Source organism: Vespula pensylvanica, chromosome 3 (assembly GCF_014466175.1).
Source record: "Vespula pensylvanica isolate Volc-1 chromosome 3, ASM1446617v1, whole genome shotgun sequence".
Taxonomy (NCBI): Eukaryota; Metazoa; Arthropoda; class Insecta; order Hymenoptera; family Vespidae; genus Vespula; species Vespula pensylvanica.
In genome coordinates, this window is record NC_057687.1 from 8,166,265 (window position 1) to 8,171,200 (window position 4,936).

The following is a 4,936-nucleotide window of genomic DNA, read 5'->3' on the forward strand; positions in this document are numbered from 1 at the left end:
ATATATATATATATATATATATTAGTATATTCATATTATATAATACTAATTATAAGCACGTGAATTCAAAGTTACGTACCATTACATACAGGATTAACCGAGGATAATGTGCGAACAAAACTTATCAGCCTAATGTCTATCTGATTTCACGCGGAGATGAGTCTGAAAAAAAAAAAAAAAATTTTTTTTCTTTAATTATCACATAAGCTTTTTAACAATTTTTGCGTAAAGAAAAACAATAGCAACAACAAAAATTTTATTTGAAATACCAAACAAGGAAGAATTTTCGTCGTGTCGAATTTTAATCATATTGCCATTCCTCTTGAACGTATAAAATTTCATATAAAATTTTGATTATCCTAAAACTTGCAGTAACTTTCGACGTGATGAGTGAATTTTAGAGAAAAAAAAAGAAAAAAAAAAAAAAGGAACAGCTGACTCGTTGCAAACAATTTGAAGAAGGGAAGATGAATTAATTTTTACAGACAAATAATAATAATACGATGCGTAATCATGTATAGTTCGCGCAATATTTACCGGTAGGTAAGTATATCCGGTTTCAAATCGAAGGAGAAACCTCGAACGTCCTCGATTTTCTTTCGTTTCGTCGATGCAAATTCCCGAGAATTAATCGGGCTACGAACACCTCGGAATGCGAGCTGGCGAAACGCTTGTTGAAAGCTTGGCAGGAAGAAGATCGCCCACGTAGTTTCGGACTCTAAATGGAAGCGCCTTTGATGGCTCCAGTGAACAACAGAACGAACCAAGAATGGTCTTGGCTTGCTATAAGAATGTATACACGTGTATTATGTGAGTCACCTAATATATATAACATTGTTATTATTGTAAGCTGTATACATCTTTTTTCTTTTCTTTTTCTTTTTTCTTTTTTTTTTTTTTATTCGTTATCAGTACAAACTAATATATATATATATATATATATATATATATATATATATAACGAACGATACAACGAAAAAGAATTTGTAAAAATGTACTTAAGTTGATCAAATAATTCTTACATAATTTCGTCTTTTTTTATCTTACTTTTTCATGATTTTCGAAAATAAGGAAATAGAGGAAGAAAGGAAAAAAAAAAAGGAGGAGAGACACTTTGCAAAGTATTATTGAATCATCCTGTATACGCCTCTCGTCGTTTAAAACGACTCTTGAATCTCGAATCGTTCGTATAAAATTAATGGAAAAATAATCTCCACTCCTTGTTATCTTTCTCTTTCTTTTTACTTCTCTTAAGACGGTATAACTCGAAATCTTCGAGAGGGTGCAGGAAATCTTTTAACGAATTTCGGGATTTCCAATGGAAATGATACGCGTGGGTTGTTTGGTATTACTTCAAACAAACGTAAACGTGAGTTAATGTTAGAGAACGCGTGGCCGTTGAACGGCCGGGAATCTTTGCAAAAATAATCCGTTAGGCGTTGAGTAATTTTGGACGTTAATTATTTACGTCATCGACTTCCCGTTCGTATATATCTCCAAATGTATATACATACATATATACATATCTATAGAAACGGAAGAAGTTTTCATCGATCTTTTCTCAGAGAAAGAGAGATCAATTTTTCTACTTGTTGAAAAATATGTAAAATCAACATTTCAACTAAGATTGCATTATCGTTAACTGGTCGTACATAGTTTGAAATTGGATAGTCGTTTCGTCAGTTCTACATACATACTTACTTTCATTGTACTTTGAAAGAAGTGGAGCAGGAAGAGAGAGAGAGAAAGAGAGAGAGAGAGAGAGAGAGAGAGAGACAATCTGAAAGAAAAAGGAAGGAAGAAAAAGCGGATGTTGTAGTAGCTAAACAAAAGATTTCTATGAAGGTCAGGATGGAAGGAAGAATACGATGGGATGTTATAAAGAGGAACCATGACCGGGGGGGTCACCTTTCGAATCATGGCTGCTGCTACTTTTCATGTTTTGTGATTCTCTTCTTTTACCTTTGGAAACCTAAATGCATTATTTCCGCTTTTGCTACCATATGTATTTCTCTTTAGCTCGTTCTCACGACCGATTCCTAAGGATCATAATTCTCTAGGATTCCGTTGTTTTTTTTTTGTGTGAATTTTTTATCTTTCTCTTTCTCTTCCTCTCTTAATAGGTTATACCCGATGAATGTGATAATTTTGGTTATTTTTCCTTTTTTATCAGTCGTCTGAAAACATGTAAAAGTGATGTTACTATTATATATGTATGTATATATATATATATATATATATATATATATATATATATATATCTTACGAGCAAGTACTTAACAAGCTCACTACTAAATGTCCACTCTATATTAACGTAAAGTTAGGGAAAATTTTAGCAGGCTGATCGACTTAACGAGTTCACCGCTAATCCAAGTTTCGTTTACAACGAGGAAGTTACGAGATATATTACGAATATAATTAATATAATACATAACTAAAGTTAGTTTACTTATCGGAGAAAAGGATGCGGATTAATGAACGTGGGAAAGGATACTCAAAGATAATACCTGGAACGAGATCTAGATTAAAAATTTGTAACGGGTATGAGAAACTTACGGATGCGTAATATGCTTAAACTCTTTTTAGGCGTAACGTGAGACGGGAATCACGCGTCGGCGATTTGCGCAAAAGGAAATAGAAAAATACGATGAAGGAGCACGTGTTTCTTCTGTAACGAATAGCACACCAGAGAGCTAAAAAGAAATGTCTACGGGAAATGTCATGGGACGAGACGATCGCTCTCTTCCTGCATTTTGTCGTATCGACGTGCCGATTAATACTACGTGACTACTAACCTTGTCACTATGTTTATATTCATTGTTATTCTTACCGTCCTTTCCCATTGAAAAGAATTTCGTTGAAGTTAACGCGTTAATATCGTTCAAACACAAACGAGATAATTAAATATTTACATAATTTTTGTCTTCTTTAACTTCGACGAACTCTCATTTTTCAAATATGTATATAAGAACGAAATCGAATTTCATTGAATTTTCTCGACGGAATACGATTTCATTTTTAAAGTGATCCTTTTAAATTTTAATTCACGATTGAAACACAATTGATCTTATTTTTCAACGTAATACGATACATTTTGCGAACGTAGTTTTATTTAATTTATGAATGAAGTTCAATTTAAATCTATGAATGAAATAATTCGATGCAATTAGTAAATGAAATGTAGTTTAATTTATAAATGAAGTTCGTTAACAAAATTTAATTTTACTTATAAATGAAGTTTGTAAATAAAATGTACAAATAAAATTTTAGTCGATTTTTATGAATGAAGTTAAGTTTATAAACCGAAGTTCAAGTTGACTTTAATTCGTGAAAGAATTTCTGATCGATTTATTAATGAAATACGATTCGATATACGAAGTTCAGTTCGGGTTAGTTCAATTTATTAATGAAATTCGATCGGATTCATGAATGCAATTAAATTCAAAACTAACTAATATAATTCGATACGATACAATTTTTTCTCGTAATTATTGACTGATACAAGATATGACACGTGTGATTTATGATTTAATTATAAAGAGTTCATAAAACTTAACGACACTTTACTCCCTTTTTTTGAATATTTAAAAGAATTAACCGAAAGAGTTTTCTTTGACATATCACGAAAACTGAAGGCGACATAAAAAGCAATCTTTTCGTAAATTGATTCCGTTCGTTATCACGAGTGCCTCGATCATTACGTAAGTCGTCCGAAATAGCAAGGGACGGGGTAGCGGGGTGGAGAGGGTGAAGAGAGGACTACTACCAGTGGGAGACCGAGTGCTTAAGTTAAAACGGAAGTACGCCCACGGCTCGTCAAAGGTTTCGTTCATTAAGCCGCCCTTTTCTCCTTTTTCTTCGACTATTCGGATATACGGTAACGACCATAAGAAAGAAAGAGAAAGAGAAAGAAATAGAGAGAGAGAGAGAGAGAGAGAGAGAGAGAGAGAGAGAGAGAGAAAGAGAGAGAGAGATGTGGCGGTGTCTGAGAGTGCTAGTAATTAGTGACTAATTAGTTACATCAGAGGATGAGAACTTACTTCTCTCGAATCACTAAATTATTTTTATCGTCGATGTTGATATCAGCTTCAGATCGGAATACTAATACTAATTAGTAAGTAAAATATCGCTCGATCAAACTCCTAACGATCTTAAACAAATGTAACATTGATGTATCTCCGTTATGATTATAAATTAAAAATTTCGAACAAATGTCATTGTCCGTTTTCCGTAAGAGTTATATTTCAGATTCAATATCGAGATGAGTGTCTCTTGTTTTTCTGCTTACGTAAGGGATTAGATATACGATTACATATGAAGAGGAGAACAAGTCTCTCTACGTACAAAACATGTATATCTCTCTCTTTCTCTCTTTCTTTTTTTTCTCTCCCTCTTTCTCTTCATATATATATACATACATACATACATACATATATATATATATATATATGAATCTTTTCTTGTGAACATGTTTTCTCGTGGTAGAGAGAAGAATAGCTAGAGGAAAAATGATGTAGTGGGACAGTGCAGAGAAACAGAGACAGAGACAGAAAGAGAGAGAGAGAGAGGGAAAGGCTTTTGCTCGATAAAGAGAAACACGTCAACCCTGCGCATACGCAATGCGAATATCCAAGGCACCTTCAATGGGACGCCAGCCCATTCGCATCCGCTGCAGGGGTAGAGCTCTTTCATTGAGCGGCTCCGTTGCTTCCGCTTTCCGTTCACGTGTCTTTCTCTCTCTCTCTCTCTCTCTCTCTCTCTCTCTCTCTCTCTCTCTCTCTCTTCATCTTTCTCTTCCTCTGTCTCTCTCGCTCACCATTATCCGGCCATTCTCCAGTACTACCTACCCTCCTTCAAAGATCTCCGTCTTCGTACCGGCGCGCGTCTCCCTCGAACGTGCTATCGCAGAAGGGATGCTGTTGCTGGGCCTTCTCTT